The sequence below is a fragment of the Melitaea cinxia genome, chromosome 15, assembly GCF_905220565.1.
Source record: "Melitaea cinxia chromosome 15, ilMelCinx1.1, whole genome shotgun sequence".
In the NCBI taxonomy this organism is placed as follows: domain Eukaryota; kingdom Metazoa; phylum Arthropoda; class Insecta; order Lepidoptera; family Nymphalidae; genus Melitaea; species Melitaea cinxia.
The window spans coordinates 12,482,546-12,506,687 of NC_059408.1; the positions used below are offsets into that span (position 1 = coordinate 12,482,546).

The following is a 24,142-nucleotide window of genomic DNA, read 5'->3' on the forward strand; positions in this document are numbered from 1 at the left end:
TAGAAATTCTTCTTGATATTTAATAGTTTTTATACTTATACAACAATATAGATATGTTTTTGTGTATATCTTAGTTGCTGGCCCGTTTTTAGCAGTTTATTTACTTAGATAATAATAAAGTATTTATTTATCTAGAGTTATTACTATTTGTATATTGGAGTGAAAACACACACATACTTCTTATTAATATAATAATTACAAATAATATAAAAATAATACTTAGGAGTTTGTTTATTTGAAATCGTTAATATATATTAGATATTATTTAATAAATAATTTATTGTCATTTAAAAAACCTTGGAATTTTTTTTAGGAAATAAACATATAACGGGAATAAAGTAATGAATTAATGACTGAGATAATGGTATGAATTAATGATGTTAACTTTAAGTAATCTCATAACTTATTAAATTTTAAAATCATTTCAATTTGAAAACTTTTAAGATGAAACAACATGATTTCAGTTTTAAAAATAAGTCAATAATTTACGCTTCCGCCTGTAATATCCCACTTCTGATCATAGGCCTCTTACCCCATGTAGGAGAAGGATCAGAGATTAACCCAGCACGCTGCTGCAATGCGGATTGGCAGATATATTCCCTACTACGAGTAACCATCGCTATCAGGTGTACAAGATACATAATTATATACATGATAACAAACGGGGCCGACGGCTTAACGTGCTCTCCGAGGCACGCTGGGGAGACCCATAAGGACTGCACCAACGCCCAGACCACGGCAAACACCTGTATGGCCAATACAAATGTTTGTCATGTGTGGGGATCGAATACGCAACCGCTAGTGCTATAGCCACAGACCAGTGCTGTGACCGTTGCGCTAATCATTACTAATTAAAAATTCAATAAACAGTATGGTAAAAAAAAACTTCACCTCAAAATACATTAGCAAACGGCAACCCTAACACTTATTCGCTTAAACGCTATCACGGCCTTAAAAAGGTGAAACGTTTCTGTTAACATTTTATACTCAACAAAAAAAAAGCATTTCGCTCAGTATGCAGGCGACCGTCCAATACAAACAAGGGCTTGTTGACGCGACATGTGAACTTGGCTCGTTCACGACACGTAACATTTAATGAACTTCTTTCTTCCTTTTATTCTCCTATTTGTTTTATTTTGTATTCAACGTACGTTTTAAATGTTTGGATTTCAGATGCTATGTTGAATGTTTAACGTTTGTGGACTAAGATTTTTGATAATATATGATTTCGAAATTTGAATTTAAATTCGATGTTTTTTTTTTCAATATAGAACGTAATATAGTTCCATTCGCTTTTATTGTCACTTTTCAAATATTAGTACCTACGTATGGTGTTCTCTCAATCTGAAATTAATCTTCTTACGAAACTGAGCTAACTTTCGGCATTTTTCAGCAAAAAAATACTTTGTGGCTAAAAAGTAATATGGAAAAAAATAACGGAAAAACTAAGCAGTTGCAAGCTCAGTAAACTTCTTTTACATATAAATGATTCATCACTAGCCAAAATAAAGAATAACTATTCAAATATGCCTCAAAAGCACCTTCGAATCGTCATCTAACAAAATAAAATTTTAATTATTGAATTATTTGAAACTACCACCGATTCGGAATGTAGATTCTGCAGAGAAGAACCGCAAAAGAAGCTCGGCAGTTATTTTTTAAATTACATAATTATGGAATGTGACATTAAAAGTAACATAAACATCAGTATGTAGTAACATTTTGTGAAAATTTGCTGATATACTACTTTACGATACTTGTTTATGCTTATGTGTATTAAAATAATGATTGTTTCTCAAATAAATAACAAAAACTTACGTAAATCATAACAAAATAAATAAATAAATGACTCGAGTTAATCCCAGAGCGTTTAAATTGCACACAGCGCTGTATTACTACTTGAAAACTTAAAAATTTTCAGCGAATGAAATGGTCCATTTTTACACTAATTGGCTTATCGATATGACGTTTACAGCTGGTCGATTGCTCTAATAATAATAATCTTTTAACAAGCTAACTTTGTGAGTGAGTAAAATAAAATTTTTGTACCTTTTAAAAAAGCAATTTTTATATACACTATATGCTATGATATATTTGCTTAGTGTCATTTTGTAGCTAATTTATTAAGTAGCCCATTAGCTTGAAATTGGGATTGATTGTTTTACAAGTATAAATCAAATTTATCCCTGAATAAATGTAAAAATATTTTTTTTTAATTTACAGTAGCATTAAAATAAATTAATTAACAATAAGTAGCACTAATATTTTAGTTTAGATCAGTCTCGGTCGACATCATAGCAATTGATATTGATAGCAATAATTGCACAAGTTTTGTTGTTATATACCTATCTCGACGAAGTTATCCGCGAACACATATAAAAAAATATATATATATATACGGTCGAATTGAGAAACCTCCTTTTTTTTGAATTCGGTAAAAAAGCTGTACTATAATCAAAGGATCATTTGACAACCTTAGTTTGAAAAATAGAATTAAAAAAAAACCTTGCAAAACATCATTATTTGCGGAAAACGATTGGAAAATATCGCAAGTCTCACTCCAGATATTTGTATCTCAAGTTCACGCAAGCAAATAGACACAGTCGCTGCACTAGTCACTTTAGTTCTTACTAATGAAGGTTTTCGCATAATTTTACATCAAATGTGTGTCAATATCTTAATTATTTGTCAAAGCGTGCCATGACTACCTTAGGCCTATGAAGTAATGTAGTCTGCTTGATTATTATATTAATATTATATATATAATTATTATTTTTTAGTGTTAGCGTAAGAACGTTGTCGAGTCCATGCTTTCGACCTTGGCGAGATGACCCCTTATTCCGATGGCTCGTTGTCTCAACACAGACTCAAAACAAACACTTTTTAAAGTAACATTATCAAGAAATACTTCGGCAGGGTGCTTCTGACATAGTTTTTATTTTTGATGTATACATGATAAATCATTGATCATCATAGATTATTTTGCACGTAATGTTCAACTGTCAATTTTATTCAACTAATCAAATGAACAAATTTCAAATTGTTAGAAATACAAACAAAATACATACCAAAAATGCATTATTACAAATTATTTCACCACATCCTGTATGTTGTACATAATTATATTCATCACTCATCATCATCACTTCAGCCTATCGCAGTCCACTGCTGAACATAGGCCTCCACAAAAATGGCGTGAACTTATGTGTGTTGGCCATAGTCACCACGGTGGGTAGACGGGTTTGTGACCGCAGGGCTGGCTTTGTCGCATCGAAGACGCTTATGGAATTAATAAAATCGATATATAAGTCAAATTTCTAAAGGCAAATTTACATACTTACCATATCGCCTTAATGAAATACCTATAATAAGTACAACAGATGAGTTCAAAAATGAATTTTTTATTCTCATAACTTCTTAACGGTCAAAGTAACATAAGACCGTTGTATTATTGTATGGGCAAATATATATTTGCTCATCATTGTAATATGTTAAAGTCCATCTGATTGTCCGAATATGGATATGTAATAAATAAATGTGGATAGTAGGTACAGATATGAGAAATAAAATAATTACTAAAATTGTCAATTTAAAGTCACTTAAAGTTATTTATTAAAAGTGACAAAAATTATATTCTATTTGTGTCATATATTGTCACATTTAATAAAGCTTTGAAAGATGGTATATTGTGAAATTTGTTTTGAATGTTCCCAATGCTATTCGAATTTTTTGAAGAGATTTTATATTTTTCCCGTGTTTACTGTTGTCGATCTGTAAGTAAAAAAGGAATACACAAGATCGAGCACTCATTAGGGCTCATCCCCACATCAGCTAGTAATGAATGTTGACGTCTCGGTAATTACTGCGAGCACGGAAAAATCTAATCTCACACGCACACATGCAAAACTAATTCCCGAAAGAAATTCACACACACACACCAAGACACGTACCTAATAAATTAAGCATCCCCCTACAATATATGCGATGGCTGTGTGTTGGTATTGTAAAGTCTTAAAAATGAGAGGACGGAGGAATCTTTTAAAGGGTAGGACTTAAGTGGGGGCCTCCCTGTCCTTGTCCCCCTAAATGGGGGGGGGGGGCGTTCGCGCAAACGCGTTTTACGGCCTACTGCTTTTTCATTGTCCGTTGTTTTGGTTCAATATTCTGATGACGATAAAGGTGGGTTAAGTGTTATTTTACGAAATTAATTCTGTTACATCGGCTTTTTAAGAATGAGGATGAGCGTCGAGTGTTCTTTGGTAGCTTTTTGCGTGTTGTATAATTGTTATTTGGTGTTTCCTTAGTGTTTTTAGTTCTGTAATTGCTTTATTTTATTATATGATTAGGTATAGTTATTTTTTAAATTATGTATGTGTGTATGAACAAATTAATGTTTTTTTTCTTATGACTGTTGTCTGATTGTAAACAAATTTTTAATTCAATGTCAATAAAAACACAAAAAAAATGACATTATAAATACGAATCAACTCAAACAAACAAAATAAAATAATGATTACTTTTAACATTAAAATGTCGTGTGTTTTAAGACCGAAGCGATCGTGTTTCCAATGTTTACTTAAACAGAGCAAAGTTTCATATAAACTTAGCTAACTTGCATTCACATAAAACCTGGGACATTAGGTAGGTATTATTTACGTACTATCATTGTCACGCACGTTGAATTGCGATTCCATTATGGAACTACACATTTACAACAATATCGCAATCAATTAAAAGTCAACAAACCATTGTGATTTAGACTCTATGTTCGTGTGATAAGAGTCAGTTATGATTTCGGGACGTGAACGGATTTTTTTGCAATCGTTCACGTTCATAATGACATTTATTAGAAGCCGTATTACATGACAATAATTAAAATCCATGCACGAACTCCTGTACCACACCGTGCCTCGCACGTGACGGTTTAGCATATTATTAGGTTACAAAATATTGGGTCGTATCATTTGGTGCAGTGGCAGCGACACCTACCTACAATGTCAAACATCTTATGTCCTTTTTCCATTTTGAAGGGTAAACTTTTTCATACTAATCAAGGTTCAAGGTATTTGTTACAATACGACATCCAACCAGAATTCACCTTCCATAGATTTAATATCAATCTAAATATTGATAGCTATTCCCTCAGTTGATGTTTTTCTTTTAAATCTAACAGCTTATAGTTTAATTTAGTTAGTCATGAGTTTTACTATTTATATGTGGGGTTGTATTCCTAATTTTCATAATAATTATATATTACAGTAGTGTGTTATATTACCTGAATGTTCCATTGCTGGGAAAAATGTTTCTATGTTCTAATTTATAATAAATAATAATTAAGAAACGATTTTGATAAAATATTACGCTTTATTACTTTATATATATATTATTACTTTATATATATTTATGTATAAATATACTGTGAAATAACATAGAAGTAATTTACTATACAAATGCTTACAGTATGCAATTGAAGCACTACATCAGTTGACATGCACTAGTAATTGGAGCTTGCATGTTTTATAAAAGTTTCGAGGTTAATGGAACTGGCATTGCTTTCTATGATTTTGATATCATGATTAAATTGCTGTTATTTAAGGAAGCAGTTATACCTAACTACGAGTATAATAGACTATTGGGCTTTTAAGTCTTCAAAGAACTATTGAAATTAGTTGCCAAAAGGTTTCCATATTTAAAAATGGATATGCTCTATACCAGACAAACCGCGTAATTTTACTTGCATTATTGTGCATCTAATGTTTTGGTTCTCAATTAATTCATATTCTTTATGATAAGAAAAATAGCCAGTCCAGTTCAATATATTCTGAGTCTGTTAATATGTAACTTTCATTACAAATAAATAAATATCTTATGCACACACACGGTCGTCTGTTCCTATGGTAAGCAACTTAATGCTTGTGTTATAGGTAACAGTCGACTGTTAAAGCTAATTTTTTTTTTGATAAATATAGGTAGTAATAATACATATTTATAATACACATATTACCTGTTTGTGCGGTCCTAGTGGGTTTCCCCACCGTGCCTCGGAGAGCACGTTAAGCCTTCGGTCCCGGTTGTTATCATGTACACCTGATAGCGATTGTTACTCATAGTAGGGAATATATCCGCCAGCCCGCATTGGAGCAGCGTGGTAGATTAAGCTATGATCCTTCTCCTACATGGGGAAAGAGGCCTATGCCCAGTAGTGGGATATTACAGGCTGAAGCGAATACACATATTACACCCAGAACCAGGCGAGAATCGAACCCGTAACCCGCAGAACAGAAAGCACTACTACAATTGCGACAACGGGCATTTCAACTTTCATTTGTAAGATAGTGATAGGTTAAATTTGGAAAGAAATTTTCATGTTCTTGGTGATGTATAAAAAAGCCATATGTTAATTTTTTATACGTTTAAGTCTTCTCCTACATGGAGAAAGAGGTATGTGCCCACCAGTAGGATGTTACAGAATGAGTTACGATCGTGAATCGTAAGACGCAATTATTATCATATGATAGGTAGTAAAATAATCTATAATAACTGAAAGTTCACTTTTGCAGTTGAAAATGCCTTGCATACCTATATCAGTGTATTGTAATCTTTACCTTTTCTTAGAATTGCGTCACTCCTTTTAAGCTACTTTAAAAAATAAGTAGCTTCTCAAGTCTGTATTTTTATATATGTTTCATTGTAACTTTTTACTTGTGTACTGATTTTGAAAACTCTACATTCCAAGTTATATGACCACATTTAAAATTGAGTGAGAACAAAATTTATTTTTTGAAATGACCACAATAATGCGTATTTAATTGACTTCAACTAGATTTATGATGTTATTAATTAATTACATATCGATCGATGTAAATTTTAGTTTTTTTCTTCAAGGACAAGCACAATTATTTTGTCCCTTTATATCATAATAATAAATATTATAAGATTTTTCATTAATAACCTTTAGTTTTATCGGAGTTGGCGTTTGTAACGGATATCTTAAAAATTCGATAAAATAAATTTCCTAAAAGAGTGTTCAAACAAACTTAAATTATGCCACCGAATGCCAATAAAAATCAGCCGTCAAAGTGTTCCGCTGTCGTGACGTTCCCTGACGGCCATAAACTAAAAGTGACGGCCTTAATGCGATCTCGGTTCTAATTATATCTGAAATTTCCAAAAATTCCGACCACCCGAACACCCTGTCTTAACCCATTAACGAAACTTTTGAAAACTCGCACTTTTCAAACTGTTGTTTGTCAAACGCGGTTTGTCATATAGATTATTAATGTCGATTAAGCAGTTAACTTTGGAAATGTTCTTATTCTCTGAATCGTTTCATGATCAGATATAGTACCGACTATGACGAAGCTTAAATGGAGGGTAATGTTTTTTTTTTGTATTTATGTAGATAGGTGATATGTTTTAACCAGATGAACCAATTTCTGTTTCTATCTATGTAATATAGAAAAATTCTGTGGGGGCGCAATTTTTTAGAGTCTAACCTTCTACGACTGAGATCAAGAGAGAGTCTGGGACACACCGCCGATATTTAGTTCGCCCAGCGTTGATATGACGAGTTTATAATGACCCACTAGCAATAGAATCGCCTTTGACAGTTCAAAGAGTTCTGGACTAATTTACCTCGTCAATTATCGTTAATCTCAACCGCAATCTGAGAGACCACCAGGAACAAAATTATGCAGCATTTCTTCCAGCAGACTAAAAAGACATACACGGTTCTTCTTCTGTGTATGTAAAAAGAGAATTTTCCTTCATGCTCCACGCAACTCTGCGAAGACATTTTGGTCTAATAAAAAGGTGAAACTTAATACTGAATTATGCCAAAATTAACGGTGTGATTTTGATATTTTTTCTGTTGTAGTTTCTGAATTTTGTAATAATTAAAATCAGAAAATAAAATGTCGTTTTTTTGTCTGGAAAAAGGTGCTGTTAATTACATCTAGTTTAATAATTTAATGAAAATTTATATGTTATTAAAAAATAAAAAATAAATTTTAATTTTATTTATACGCCCCCTTATCTTATATTGTAATATAACTAAGTTTATTGATGTTTGACGTCTGACCTTAGTCGAATATTACCGACTAGCTCACCTCAGTTGCAGAAGGCTGAATTTCGATCCAAATCCTACTCGATGCCCTAGAGTATCCAAGTCGAGATATTCAAAATTCAAACATATATTTATTTATTTATCGAAAAGCAATAGTCGTGATAGAAAGTTCTTTCAATGGTAGTAAAGTATCGCCATATGTAGGCATTAAGACATAAAAAACACACATTTTAATCTTTGCCAAGGATGTCACGAACTTCCCACGAAAAAAATAAAAAATCTTTCCGACGTTCCTTTCGCGCGTCAGCGAAACTTTTTTCAAGATAACAGACTTGCAAAATTATTTTACATTTGTGTCCAGCCAAATTCACCTTTATCACCTTGGTAATAGGACGTCAATGACGTTACATTTATCCTTGTAACGTTACATTAGTTTGTGGTGTAGTGATAAGGGTTGGTAATTGAGAAAGTGACTGATGAACTCGAGTAGCGATTTACATAATGATTTCTACTGTATGTTCCTTAATGGATATTGGCTTTGTTATTCTAGCAACATTAGTTTAATATGCTCTCCATATTAATGAGGCTTTAAACTGTAGCGTGTATATATAGATGTATGTATTGTGATGTGTATATTTCATTATTACTAATTACATTATTATTAATTTAAAGCGTTTTTTTACGGAGCTCTTTACCTTTGTATATAATTGTGTTTGCGAACGAAAAAAAAACCGACTTCAATTAGATCGACACGTAATACAACGTAAGTAGGGCAAAAAAAATTAACAAACGCATTAGTCGTCACTGCGATGTTGAAGCTTCCCCTCGATTTCTCTGGGATGCCATCATCAGATCCTGGTTTTCTTATCGTAGTACCACACCTAGGATATCTCCTTTCGAACAAAAAAAAAAAAAAAGAATTATTAAAATCGATAGAGATCATAAACGACGAAGTTATACCCGAACATACATAATATATATATATATATATATATATATATACTAGCTGACCCGGCAATCGTTGTCTTGCCGCTAAACGCTATTAAAAATAGGGGTTGATGGTAGAGGGTTTAAAATTTAGGATTGTATGTATTTTTTAATGTTGTATCATAAAAAAGTAGAAATTAAACATTTTGTCTAAAAAAAAAATAAATTTAGGGGTGGACTACCCCTAACATTTAGGGGGATGAAAAATAGATGTTGACCGATTCTCATAGATACCGGATAAGCACAAAAAATTTCATCAAAATCGGTCAAGCCGTTTCGGAGGAGTATGGCAACGAAAACTGTGACACGAGAATTTTATATATAAGATAATCCCCTACACACGTTGATACCAACGTGACAAATTGTATATGGGTGACTTAAACAGACTTCGGAGTTGTAAGGAAAATTTTCTGTTTGTATAAGCTTATAATTTATATAACATTATATATAAAATTCGTTTTGGTATCTTTGCGATCGTTTAAAATCAACTTTTAAGGTAATGATGAAATTAGAGAAATACTAGGTCTTTGTTCAATTTGAGATTTGATCTTATATTATACAAAACATCGTCAGTAGCAGACGTGTCCTGGAGTGGAGACCGCGTCTTGGAAAAACGCAGTGTAGGACGTCCTCCTTCCCGTTGGATCGACGATCTACGTAAGATTGCCTATGTAGGCTGAATATATCTGGCACGAACTTGCGAAGGCCAATATCCAGCAGTGGACTGCAATAGACCGAACTGACTGACTGACTTCAGGGTCCCGTGGATATACCTAACTTCTTCAAGAAAAAACAGCTTTTGTAGACTTTGCCTTTTTTATCAACCAAAAAACTAATATTCTATAACTAACTTCAATTCTCTTATACAAGATTCTTCTTAGATCCACTTTGGCTTTATTGGTTAAGATTATGATATATATATATTGTTTGACATGATCGCGTTATTTTTAAATATTTTACGTACCTACTAAACGAATTTGTAGTTTATAATAATACTATATGATAAAAAAATTATATATTCACAAAAATCTTTCTATAAAACTTAAAAAATCTATTTATTTAGCAAGCAAAAATCAGTCTTCTCCATTCAAATACGTTATTAAAAGAATTAATAGATATCTTGAAAATAATTTAAAAAAAAAGATAAGCCAAAGATATTTGTATAAAGGATCCTCTTTACAACAAGTACCTTCAGCTGTCGGCGACACACGTGTCCTATCACAAAATCTTGTTTCTACTTATTTATGTATGTACAAATCTTTTAAATACAACAATCGAATATGAACTTTAAAATTACTACTATATGGTTTACATTAACTTAAAGTATATCGTCCTTCGTAACCCAATTAGGTATGCATAAATTTTTAATAATATTGATGAGTAAGCATTTCTTGGTTTTGTGTGTATTTTGAGAGTAATATTTCAGTACTGTATTGTATTGTTTACGTAATTATAATTATATATTTATTTTTTAGAAACCAGTTTGAGTTAATTTCTTTTATAAAAGAATAATTATTTTTTGTTTACTACACCTTGTTTTATTGTGAATTGACGTATATCACACAGCCTCCAGTCTTTCACAATATTTTTTTTATTCACATTTGATAGAATATAATTGTGTTTGCTCGCAAACGAAAAAAAACTGACTTCAATAACATCGACAAGTAATACAACGTAGGCAGACGAAAAAATTGTCAAGTAAATACGCGTTATCAAAGATTACTCAAAAAGTTGTAAGCAGATCTCGATAAAATTTAAATGTGACTACATGATAAACACCAGCTTTCGATTAAAAATCATCAAAACCGGTACACCCAATAAAAAGTTATGCGGTATAATACAACGTAGGTAGACGAAAAGATAGTCAAGTAAAAACGCATTATTAGATATAACTCGAAAAGTAGTTGCTAGATCTCAAATAAATTTTAATGGGACCAAATGATATGCACCACCTTTCGATTAAAAAAAATGTCTCTTACAAGTTCACCACGATAAAAATTACAAAGAAATTAATAAAGTCGCGGCATCCATTGTCATCGAAAACCTTAACACAAAACAAAACAGAAGCACATCGTTAATCGTTCCGCAAAATGATATCCCTCCAACAAACTTTCTTTAAAAAACGAACAAAGAACGTTAAAAAACGCATAGTAAATGTTAAAGCTCAGAAATAAAGAACACAAGACGTTAAAAGTCGAACTACACAAACAAGTTGTACACAAAAGGTTGCAAAGCCTGATTTATTTGACAAAACATTAAAGAATCTCACAAACGTCCAGTAACAAACCTAAAGTACGTGAAACTCCGTGAGACCAATTATTTTTTGCCTCTGGAAATTCGAGAATTACTAAATTGGAATCGTTTAGAGAGGTACTCGTATTATAGAAAAAGCGGCGCATCTTCAAAGGTGGGCTTCAACCCTTTGGCGAGGGAGGGGCCGGGGGAGTACGCACAGTAATATAGAAAACTTGTGTTAGCCCAGTTCCGAGTCTTTGTAACATCATTTCGGCAGCCGGTATAGTTAAATCGATGATTTTGATCATTTACATTTATTCAAAATATTTGTTTAATTTAAAGTTCATACTATTTTCTTACGTTAATACTGAACAATAGATATTTTTGATTTAAATAGTGAAATAATTATTTAGTTTCATTTAACTTTTTTTTAATGTATGCGCTTTGTTTATACTTACTCTAATTTTAAATATCAATATTGTTATAATACAATAATGTTGATCCGCCTGCCCAGCGTGGTGACTATGGGCAAAACACATGAGTTCACGTTATTTTTGGCGTTAGCTTGTGGAGGCCTATGTCCAGCAGTGGACCGTATAGGCTGTAATGATGAATAATGTTGATATTAATTGATGCTAATAGCCAACAAAATTATATAGGTAGATACTTCAAAGGAAATTTAAATAGTTATCAAAAGCATTTACTACAGAAATTACGAAATAAATTCCCCACATCATTTTTGTACATTTTCTTAGTAAATTTAAAAGTATTTAAAATAGTTATGAATAAACAGAAATTAAATTTATGAAAAAAAGTATCAAAATCTTTCAATCCACGTTGAACTTTATAATTTAAGAAGAAGAAACAGGCCATAAGAAATAAATGTAAAGAAGGAGAAGAAACGTTCGGATCTCGAAAGGGTTAAAAAGGGGTGCGAAACGCCCCCACCTGTGTACGACTCGACAATTTAATACGTTAAAAATATTTCTATTTATATTTGTTTGTACTCTTATGTTTTATTAACAACTTAATTTTCTTTATACTTTTTTCGGATATGCTCTTTTTTCAATTTCCTTTTCATAAAAAAAATGATATAAAAAAGGTTAGCGTTATGGTATTAATTATAAAACTATAATTTTATCTGTATATGTCATAAATTATAGAACTTTTTTTCAATTTTTTGAAAGTTTGAAGTGTGACACTTGAGAGACGCTGCGCGGCAAGTATGTATCGTTAGAATAATATCGATGTAGTTGTGTCTTTGTCTGTGGTTGTGAATTTTTGCTTACGGAATAAATCTTTAGAAGCATGTTCTATTTAAAATCGCCCGACCCTTTGTTTCATTAGGGGGTAAGAAATTCTCACAAATTGTTTTTACGACGCGTATTGATTGCTTCGTCGGAGCGTTGATTTAAAATTTACGTCAAAATTTAATTATTACAGTACATGTTTGTATTAAAAAATATTCTTAATTTATTTATTTCACGTTTTAGTTTGGAGTACATATGCTCGTTTATTATTAATGAAACTTATAAAGTTATATACATAAATAGATAAAAAAATAATTGCTGAAATGTTGAATATTAAATTGTATTGTGTTCGTTATTGTCAAATGAAGATTTGTATAAAAGAAATATTAAAAGCAACGACATATTTAGGAAAAAAAAAATAGATGCCCATACGAAGTTCACCGGGTCAGCTAACTAAAAAATATGTACCTACCTACATAGTGAATGTTAATGAGAAAATGAAACCTCATTTCTGAAAGCGATTAATTATTTATTTTTTTATAATATATTGTTTGACATGTCAGGGACAGTTTTACTCGGTTTTCACTTCTCTCGTCTTTTTACAATAAAAAGAAATTCAAATACAAACACTTTTATTTTGATGCGAACAGTGAAAATAAATTGAAGATGATATGAATAACTATTGAATAGAAATTAGTACTACTCAACATTTTTGAATATCATATCAAAAATTGACCGCTCCAGCGGGATTCGAACCCGCGTCTCCGACTGACCGTGTCGGTGCTCTAGCCAATTAAGCTATGCAACGATGTATCCGCTAGAGCGAAATTTTTGATATGATGATCTTTACTTTCGGTTTAACCTCCTGGATGCTAGCGTCATACCTATATTACGTAAAGAATTAAAAATTCGTCCTAGAGTCATCTGTGAATCGGTTGCAGAACTAATTGTTTTACGGTAACAAGGTAAGCTTTGTTAACTGGCAACACTAAACCCAACACCGATTTGACTTTGATACATACGGCAAATGGGTTTTTCTCTGGAGCGCCACGATAAAGATGTCTCTTCGGTCAGGTGCATGCGGTAAGAAATCTAAAAATTATAATTCAATCAACTGATATTTCATAATAACTTTGCTTGATTTTTATTGATAATGTACCTACGTAACTAATAAACGTATTACTACTTCACATGGTTATCAACTTTCTGTTTTACGGCCAGAAACTTTTTAATGTCATACTGGTACTACATGAGTTTTCAGTCCGAACTATTGCTTATTGTTTATGTCATATATTTATTACATTGGTTCTCAAAGAGATCTTTTTACAGTCTTAAGCGAAGATGAAATCATATCATGACTAAAAGAATCGGACATAGATCTCTCAGATAATGATGAAAAAGATGACACTGCGTATACACCGAGACCTGAAGAAGACGAGGGATCAAGTATCTCATTTTCCAGCTCTTCAGATGAGGAGTGGATCTCTAAATCAAAATCTACGAATTTGTATCCAGGCCAGAAATAGTCAAGTCATATAATCGGTACATGGGTGGTGTGGACATGGCTGATCGCATGCTGTCTGTATATTCCTCCAGATCACGTACCAAAAAATAGACAGTAAGATTTATTAGTCACATGTTGGATTTGGCAGTATGTAATGCGTGATTTTTGTTCAAACAAAGAGAAACTGAAAAAGGAACAAACAAATACAAAATAGCACAGCTACGTGATTTCAAACTGGATCCTGGAACCAGTCTAATAGAAAAAAATTCATTATCATCAGATTCTGAAAGTGTTGACGAGATTGACGAACTTCAGCCTAAGCACAAGAAAAGGAAAGTCCTCATAACACCTGTACCGTCGGTAACAGTAAGACATCACAAGGCTGAACATCTAGTTGATTACAGTGACAAACAAAAAAGATGCCGATTTCCAAAATGTTCAAATACTACAACGGCGTTTTGCACGAAATGCAAATTATTTTTATGTAGCACACCAAAGAAAAAACTGCCACCTGAAATTTCATCAAAAATGATTTGAAAATATGCCAATGATATATAAGTTGATTTTATTTTAGAAAAAGTTGATTTATTTTAGAAGATGGTAGAAGTTCATTAGAAGGAGTTAAAAGTTTTTTATTTTTATTTTAGAAGATTTTCACTTTGTTCATTGTTATTGAAATTTCGATTAGTTTTGTAAAGTATACTTACAGTTCCTATTTTCACGTAAAGACTGATTGTTACGTTTAAGAGTCCCTAATAAAGGCTATATTATGACTAAATATTTTTGCTAATAAATGTTATTTCATAATTCATGCATTTTTATTTGTAGTAGTAAAATTCCAATGTAATACACATATGACGTAAATGTCATGTATATATTACAAACTGAGAACCAGTGTAATATATACATGACATTAGTAAAATCCATATTTTAATAGAAATAATTTTTTTTTTGTATTTTTCTGGCATAAACAGATCCCTAATATAACAAAATATGTAACTTTTAGTCCAAAAGCAAAACATTTTTTTTTCTGGAATCCAGGAGGTTAAGCGAACCGTGGCGCCGTCTATAGTGAGTTCTTTACAGAGACCCGTAACTATTCAAAGTTTCATATTACAATGAAAATCTTTGACAGGAGACGACACCATGCTATTTTTAATATTTAAGATTTTATTTTTGTGTTACCCACACATTAGGAATTCTAAACATTTTTGAATATCATATCAAAAATTGACCGCTCCAGCGGGATTCGAACCCGCGTCTCCGACTGACCGTGTCGGTGCTCTAGCCAATAAGGCTATGGAACGATGTACCCGCTAGAGCGAAATTTTCGATATGATGATTTTTACTTTCGGTTTAAGCGAACCGTGGCGCCGTCTATAGTGAGTTCTTTACAGAGACCCGTAATTATTCAAAGTTTCATATTACAATGAAAATCTTTGACAGGAGACGACACCATGCTATTTTTAATATGTAAGATTTTATTTTTGTGTTACCCACACATTAGGAATTCTAAACATTTTTGAATATCATATCAAAAATTGACCGCTCCAGCGGGATTCGAACCCGCCTCTCCGACTGACCGTGTCGGTGCTCTAGCCAATAAGGCTATGGAACGATGTACCCGCTAGAGCGAAATTTTTGATATGATCGGTTCGCTTAAACTGAAAGTAAAAATCATCATATCAAAAATTTCGCTCTAGCGGGTTATTTATGAAAATAAGTAAAAAACCTCTATAAGTATAAAACCTCTGTACCCAGGTACAAGGGATGAGGATGATAACAAATTATTTAGTATTTTTTTTCTCTAGTTTTATTGAACCATAAAATATAACTCAATTAAATTTTTATAGTTTTAACTTAAACTTATTTACGTAACATTTATCTTGTTACAAAAACATAAATTTAAAGGACATTGTCTAATTGTTGAACACGTCTTAGTAACCTAATATTTTTTAACCAAAAATATTACAGAAAAATATCAAAATAAATATTTCAACAATAAATACCTGATTACGGTTAAAACCGCAACCAAGGACAAGGGTCTCGTAAAGTACCCTCGATGAGACAAGAGCCATTACGAAGTGGTCAAATAAACGGAAACTGAGCTTTATTGTATTATTGTTTTTCCGGTTAATATAAAAACCGGTTAAGGTAATATAAATAATTTAAATAATTGTTATTATAAACAAATATTAGGCCAAAATAAATATGTTTCTTAAAAATACTATTAACTATCTTATTGTAACATTGTATATAATTGTTTTCTCGCAAACGAAACAAAAAAATTACTCTTCAATTTAGAAAAGGGAAATGGTAAGAACACCCACATACTAACGAAATCTGGTAATGTAAAGCTACCATGCTGTGTAGTAGCGTGGTGGATTAAGCCTTAAACCTTATCAAGCAAAGGCGGACGCTAAAAGGTAGTTAGCGTACAGTATCAGTCAGTTCAATTCTTAATACATTTGACATACTTATTAATCTATACAAATAAATAAAATTGGAGTATCTGTTTGTAAAATTAAAATTACCGCTTTTTACTTAATGCATATGCATTCAACACAAGCGGTATGCATGCATGTATTCACAGTACATATACCAAAATAACATTTTTTACAATTTTTGTCCGTTTGTCTGGCTGTTTGTTTGTTCCGGCTAATCTCTGAAACGGCTGGACCGAATTTGACGGGACTTTCATAGGCAGATAGCTGAGTAACTTGGGCTACTTTAATTTTAGAAATTTATTTATTTTGTAACTCTACGAATTAAACATCATTTTTTTTACAAATTTAACGCGGACGAAGTCGCGGGCAGAGCTAGTAACATATACAATTGTTACATTTAAAAACAGTGACAATTCGCAGTTAATTGCTAATAAAGATTTGAAGTAGATTTAATCAAAACACCACTATAATAATTAGCGTACAGATACGTAACATAGAAATGAGAAAAAAAAACTTCAAGAATATTAGAAAGTATTTCCTTTGACTCGTCCGATGTTTTTATAAAAAGCGTCAAGAACAAACGGATTATGAGATCCCCAACATTTCCAATAATAACTCACACCAAGCTCATTCCTCAATCGGTACAATAGTAAAAAAAAGTAAAGTCACCTAAGTACCCAATCGAAATTCAATACCAATTAAAATGGTCCATTCCCCCCCACGTCTCTGACTCGTGGCCCTCGAGATAGTATTTAAATTAAGGAATATTCTCATTGAGTCGTCCCAAGCGGCTCATTTAAATTAAGCTTTTTGAAAAAGTCTCATATCTTCTTTACCCGAGGCGCACCGGTACATCAAAGAGGGTGGGTGGTAACGGGGTAAGGTATTTTTCTTGGAGGGGAGGCGAGGGCAAAAATGCGTAGACTCACACTTGTGCGTGAGTAAATACCAACGCACACAGCTACGTTTGTATGTAAAACACTTTAAGAAGCGGCGAAGAAATGCGAGAAGCTTAGACTATACAGAATGTTCGCAATGGTCTAGTAATTAAATTTTATGTTATATAATAAATAAAAATATTATTTTATCTTATACAAAAATCTAGCTTTTACTTCATTTTCAAGATTAATTTAGTGTTCGTTTTTATTCACTTCATATTAACAAGCTTTATATCATCTGTATATTTTTTTTAAATTTTCTGGTATCAAACATCGTTTTGGAAGTTAAAATATAAAAGAACTGGTTTTTTGAAGCAGGCCTCACTCGCAACTAAATGTTTGTTACTGGACGAAATAAGATACATTTTTAAAACTATATTATTTCAGTATATTTGTAAACACGCTGTAGGCGGGGGTAAAAGCGAAAGGGTTGAAGGCGATCGTCTCCCCGTGGGGTGTCCACCGCCTTCTTACAACCTTTTTACAAAGGGGGTATAGAGTAGGCGCTGGTAGACCGCTCGTGCTGAGATGGAGACTTTCCCGAGCATTTATAATTATTAATCGATGTTAAGAATAAACACACTATACATATGTATGTGAGAATGTGACAATATTGTGAAAAAATTTAAATAATGAATTAGTCTATTTTTTAGCGCTATGACTTTTTTAAGTCATACAAAATGATATCGCCATAAACACGAGATTTTTTTTGTTATTTGACCTGAAAAGAAATAACTTATTTGTGTATGGGCAAGTAATTAAAGTAATTAAATTTAATGTAAATTACATGCCCAGCAATTTGTATTTAGTTTAAGACTAATAATAATCATTCGGTAATTGGAGACAATTCACTAAATCACTATGTGCTATAGGTATGTGTTTTAGATTTTCAAGTTCTACAGTAACAAAAACGAAATAAAATAAATGTACATCATTTTTAATCATATGTACTTGAGTCTGTCGTTGCTGTCGCCAGAGTGTTGTATTAGCGAGGGGGGAGGCCGGCGGTGGGGTGGGGTGTAATTGCAAAATAAAATTAGCCGGAACGGGTACGTGCTCAATTTGCGCCACCCGCACTGATTTGTTTTCATTCCGTAGAGTCTCGGTTTCGTTGTTCTGTACATCTTAGCCTATATATTATTGATCGGATGATTGTGAGCCACATTGTTCCAACCCGACTGAATCTATAAAATCATTTTTTTGATCCATCCCTAACCCTGATTCTATTGTCTGAACTGTCTACGTTGATGAATAGTAAAATTGATTGCTATATTTGTTTGTACATTTGTTACAATCGTAAAATGTTAAACTACGACATAATAATATCGACAAAATAGATTTCAAAAGTCTCGATTCACTATTTCCAAAGGGTGCATTGAAAGCAGATTTCAGTAGTTAGTTGACAGGAATAAGCGACAGTCCCTCGAGCTACGAAGAAACGTTGCCGTGATTCCGTCCGCGGGATGTTGAAAAAATCCGAAAGTTTCAGGGCCGGTCTGCGGAGTCAATGGCTTTTTTATTTTCGCGTTTTCTTTCCTTTCCGGTTGAACTTTTCCCAAGTTTTATTTTAAGGAAGTTCCACGAGTGTCAGTTTGGCGTTCGCCCCGCAATTTTCCGCGGTTCGCGCCGATAATTACGCCCGCAGGTGGGAATTCTTTTTTTTATTTTCTCTTCCACTTCACTATTTAATCTGCGGAGATATTATTCGCGGGAAGTTTAGGCTTATGTTGCTATGTGTCGGGTCATGTACGTGCGCCCCGCCTATCAATATGTGGCACGTGTGCCCGCCTACCGCGGCGTACGCCCACCGAGTATGTCAGCACATATGTGCCCTAGTTCGGGGACAGTGGTGCACGCGTCACACGTGGGCGTGTTGCCCAGTGCGCATGTCGGGGCGTGGCCTCCCCGCCGTGAACCTTCACGTCACGTTACTCCGTAACGCTTCTGTGTGCGCCAACGTGACAGCTATTTATCCAGCCGGCGACTAACGATAAATGAGTTATAATTTATTTTTACTCGAAAAAGGAAGGGTAAGGGAGGCGGCCTTGTAATTAATGGCGAAATTGGCTATTCCCAGTATTCTGGAGTCGGTAATGAGGTGAGATTGAGATTAAAACCCGGGTAGATGAGCTCGTGAAGGATTAAGCACGGAAAAATCGAGGCGCATAGGCCGGGCGCCCGTTTGAGATACATTATGTATGATTTCCTTTTTCGCTCGAGACTTAAGCTTTGAATTAAGTCAGTCTTCGAAGATTTATCATAATCTTAGAATAAATGTTGTACTATATTTGGGTAACTTCGAGTTTATTTGATGTGACGTGTTTGTTTTTAGCAATTCATATTTTTTCGTTATCTTATCGAACAAGCAATACTACGTTTAATAATGTAGTTCTATATTCCAAACTCTGACGTTACAGTTATAAAGTTAAACTTAATTTCAATATTAAGATTGCAGGTACGAATCGGCGTTACTTATTTACAAATTCAACTGTTTGATCGGTGATAAACGAGCATTGCTCGTAGTTGAGAGTACGTGAATATCAGCCAGTTAAAAGTAGTGCAATGTGGCGTATTGGAGTCCAATATTTCTCTTTTTTTTTGAGCCATTTGTTTCAGTGTTATTATTTTTATATTTAAGATATACACACGACTAATTGCTTCTAAGATAGGCAAATTAATACACGTATTATAGGTAACCGCCATCTGATGTGAATCTTTGTATTGTTTTATAATTGTGTATATACGTAATATGTATATGTATGTGTAAATATCATACCTAGACCTGGGACAGGAATCGTATCTATAATCTTAGAAAAAAGCAAGGGCTACTTCCAAATGTATTAAAAGGCCACTTATTCGATAGTATTAAGGCACATTTTAATGAAATTATGTAAATTGGCTTAATGTCTTGATAAAAGCGTAAATATTTATTTTACTTCTAAGCGTCAATACTGTAGTTTCGTAAGTAATAATAATTACGAATATAGTAAGCAATAGCGTAGACATAATTTATTATATGACAATTAAAGAAAACTCTGGATAGAAACTTACAGATATGTATATATGTTTAACATCCAAGCGAAAGCCGGCACAGTTGATCAATAAAATATACATGGAAGTAGAAGGAAATAAATAAGTAAATTATGCAAATATTCTTTCAAGTATGTTAACAAATGATCGCACAGCGGGTTCGGGTGACCATTAAATAATGTCAAAACGGCACGTGTGGAATTCAGGCAGTGGTCGTGATGGACTGTCCTCAGTCGTTCCGGGTTTATGTGTGCATAGTTATACAGTATGATGTGAATTTTATTCTATTTTTGCTTAGATTTATATTGATTGATATATTTATTTTGTATGTTACGTGTAAATAAAAATTGTTTATCACTACATAGTATAAAAAACAGAGTCGCTTTCTCTGTCCATATGTCCCTATGTCTCTATGTCCCTATGTATGCTTACATCTTTAAAACTACGCAACGGATTTTGATGTGCTTTTTTTAATAGATAGAGTGATTGAAGAGGAAGGTTTATATGTATAGTAACATCCATTAAAGTGTGGAGAAATACTGTTATTTTTGAGGTTTCTAATGTGATTTTTTCCGCTTACATTGCAAACGCAGCCTGAATCCTATGAGATTTATCAAAATAATGTACTAAGTATTGTATACATTGAAAAGGTCCACAGAAAACCCGCTATGGTATATGTATATCTCTTATGGATATCCCACAATAACATTTTTTTGTCATTTACTTTTTACGACAAATAATGGCTAATTTTCGAAGCGATTTTAACCAATACAGCATTGATCCTTATCCTATCTATCCTATCTTATGGTAGGTAGCCACAAATACCTTAAATACATTTAATATAGATCTATATGGCCCTATACAGCATATAATTTAAATGAATATTTTCGAATATATTACAGATTTAAAAATTACGGTACGTAGCGTTTGCGGCGGTTCCGGCCGGCTTTTACTCTAAAGTTAACGCGTGCGGGCCACGGGCAGTAATGAATAAATCAAAACTACTGGATCGATTTTAATTATTTTTTCAGTGAATGACATGAAAGTTATTTCAAGAAATATAATTAAAATAATATATACCACATTACAGCAAAACACATGAGTTCACGCCATTTTTGGCATGAACTTGTGGAAGCCTATGTCCAGTAGTGGACTGTGATAGACTGAAATGATGATGATAATGATGAGACTAAGATTGAATTCTGTGTCTTTTTGTTATAATAAAGGAGCAAAACCGCGACCACTGACACAATAGCCAATGGCTGTGAAAGCTCTGCCAATCCATACTCATTTATTTGCACAAAAAAAACTCACTTTAAGCTGTATTCTCAATAACTATGTCATATTATGACAAGTTAGATTGTTAGTGCGTTTACAACTTGCGTGACCTTGACCTAGTGTCTGATTTTGCGACCCTTGCGATAATTTGACAAACGAAATTATCTTAGTTCCAATGTAAATGATCTCTATGACCTAAGATAATTCATAATTTTAACATGACCGAATTTAAAAAAGGAGGAGGCTCTCAATTCGACTGTTTTTATATATCTACTTCTTAACTAGTAGGTAAGTAGGTATAGGTGTGCTTTGCCTTACTTTTAACCAACTTTAAAAAGGATATTCTCAATTCGACGGACTCAATTCGATATAGAATTAGCTTACCAGTAAATTTTAACTGTAAAAATACTATATTATAGCGATTAATATCGTAAATACACAACCTGCTCGGTATTGCTTTAAAGTAAGGCTGCAATGATTGTTTTTGATTAAACAAAATAGTTTAACTCAAAATAACAGTTTAAAATAGGGTCCAATACTACTTCTACTCTACTATGTTTTATTTTGTACTAGCAGTGCGACTTCGTCCCCGTGGTATTTAAAAAAAATTGTAGTTCAGTGCGCAGAGTTATAAAATAGGTTCATTTCTAAAATAAAAGTAGGCTAAGTTACTCTTTATTACATCAGATATCTAAAGCCAGTTAAAGTCCCGTCAAAATCGGTCCAGATTAGATTAGCTGGAACAAACAGACAGACAGACAGACAGACAGACATACAAGAAAAAATTGTAAAAATTGTTATTTTGGTATCTGTGCCGTGTATTCATCTATATACATTTAGTAAAAAAACGGATATTTTAATATTACAAATAGACACTCCAATTTCATTTATTTGTATAAATGAATAAAAACAGATACACGATGTATAATGAGCACAAATCACTTTTGAATGATTAAATAGTTTCGAGCACAGTACAGTACAGTATTGGTCGTTCTCGATGCGACGGGGCGGTGTAATTTAGATTCGGAATTTTTACGTTTATTAAAAAAAAAACATTAATAATAATAATAATAAAGAGTGAGCAAAATTACCAAAAATAAAAACAGGAGATAATTACGAAAGGCGGCCTTATCTCTATATATATATACAATAATACAAATAGAATTCTGCTCTTGTCTTGGTATTTTTCTTTATATCTACAAACCCTCCCCACCCACTCCCAATTTTGTCAAGGAGAGCATGTAAAACTGTTGGACTCAATTTTCATCATAGAAACCTGACTATGTTTCTTCTACTTCAAAGGGAAATTATTTACTAAATCATAATGTATTGTGAATAAGGCTTTAAACCGTCTACCGTATATATCTAAATTGTAAATTTCTTTTATTTTCTCAGCTGTTCATTTCGCTTTTTCCAGTTATTTTTTATATTCTAAGCTATATTAAGACATATTAAACAACGTAAAAAAAAATGTAATTCTTTCAACTTTTTTAAGCTTTTGCAATGCTAATTTTTATTAATTTATTTCTATTTATATGAATTTAAAATTGAGTTTTACTATTAAAATTATTGTCATTATCAAAATATTCCCAAACAAAAAGTAACGAAATAAAAATGCACCCCACACGTAGTACGGCTATATGATTTGTCGGAAATGTCACAACACATTAGTCTACACCGAATGTATCGCGATGTCACACTGATAACAGATGCACTGCGATAAGGTTCTACTTGTTTAATAATTACATACTTAAGTGAATCTTTTAGAACATTACTTAAGTAATGTTATATTTTTTTATACACGGAAGTTTTAAAAAGTTTTTGAAATAATTTAAGCAATCAACAATATATAATAATGAATCACCGAAACGTGTGTACGTGCATAACTTCTGTATGATTGCATCAAATTGGATGTATACTTACTTTTGTTTTTGTAATTGTTTGGACAAAATTTAGCTCTAGAAGATAAAGCTCTGATTCTTCTCCTACATGGGAAAAGAGGCCTATGACCAGTAGTAATAAATAAATAAATAAATAAACGATTAACACTCAACGGCCGCCAGTAGGATTGTTTTCTGTGTCGGGGATCCGGAAACGCACACAATACACAAACACAAACGCCCAGACCACGACGAACATCTGTAAAGCCAATACAAATGTTTGCAATGTACGGGGATCGAACCCGCAACCGCTAGCGCAACAGCCACAAACCAGTGCTGTGACCGTTGCGCTAAAGCGCAGTGGGATATTTTAGGCTGAAGCGTGAATTGTTCGGACAAAGTTAGTATAAAGTCATCGGTGTAGTGGTGCGTGCGCCGTTTGGACGGTTACACACCGGCAGTTGCAGATTCGATTACCGTTTGTGATGGATTTTTGTATTTGTATGAATATTTTTTTGCGATTTAGTA

The 24,142-nt window shown here is 32.8% G+C and overlaps 1 long non-coding RNA gene across 1 annotated transcript; it reads right to left on the reverse strand.

Annotated features, from left to right (window-relative positions):
• Nucleotides 1-5,899: 5,899 nt before the first annotated feature.
• On the reverse strand, nt 5,900-23,912 carry LOC123660425. Its single transcript, XR_006744187.1, has 3 exons — nt 23,745-23,912; nt 23,654-23,656; nt 5,900-5,912 (listed from the first exon to the last, which is right to left on the reverse strand). It is a non-coding gene; the product is annotated as an uncharacterized LOC123660425 (long non-coding RNA).
• Nucleotides 23,913-24,142: the final 230 nt, after the last annotated feature.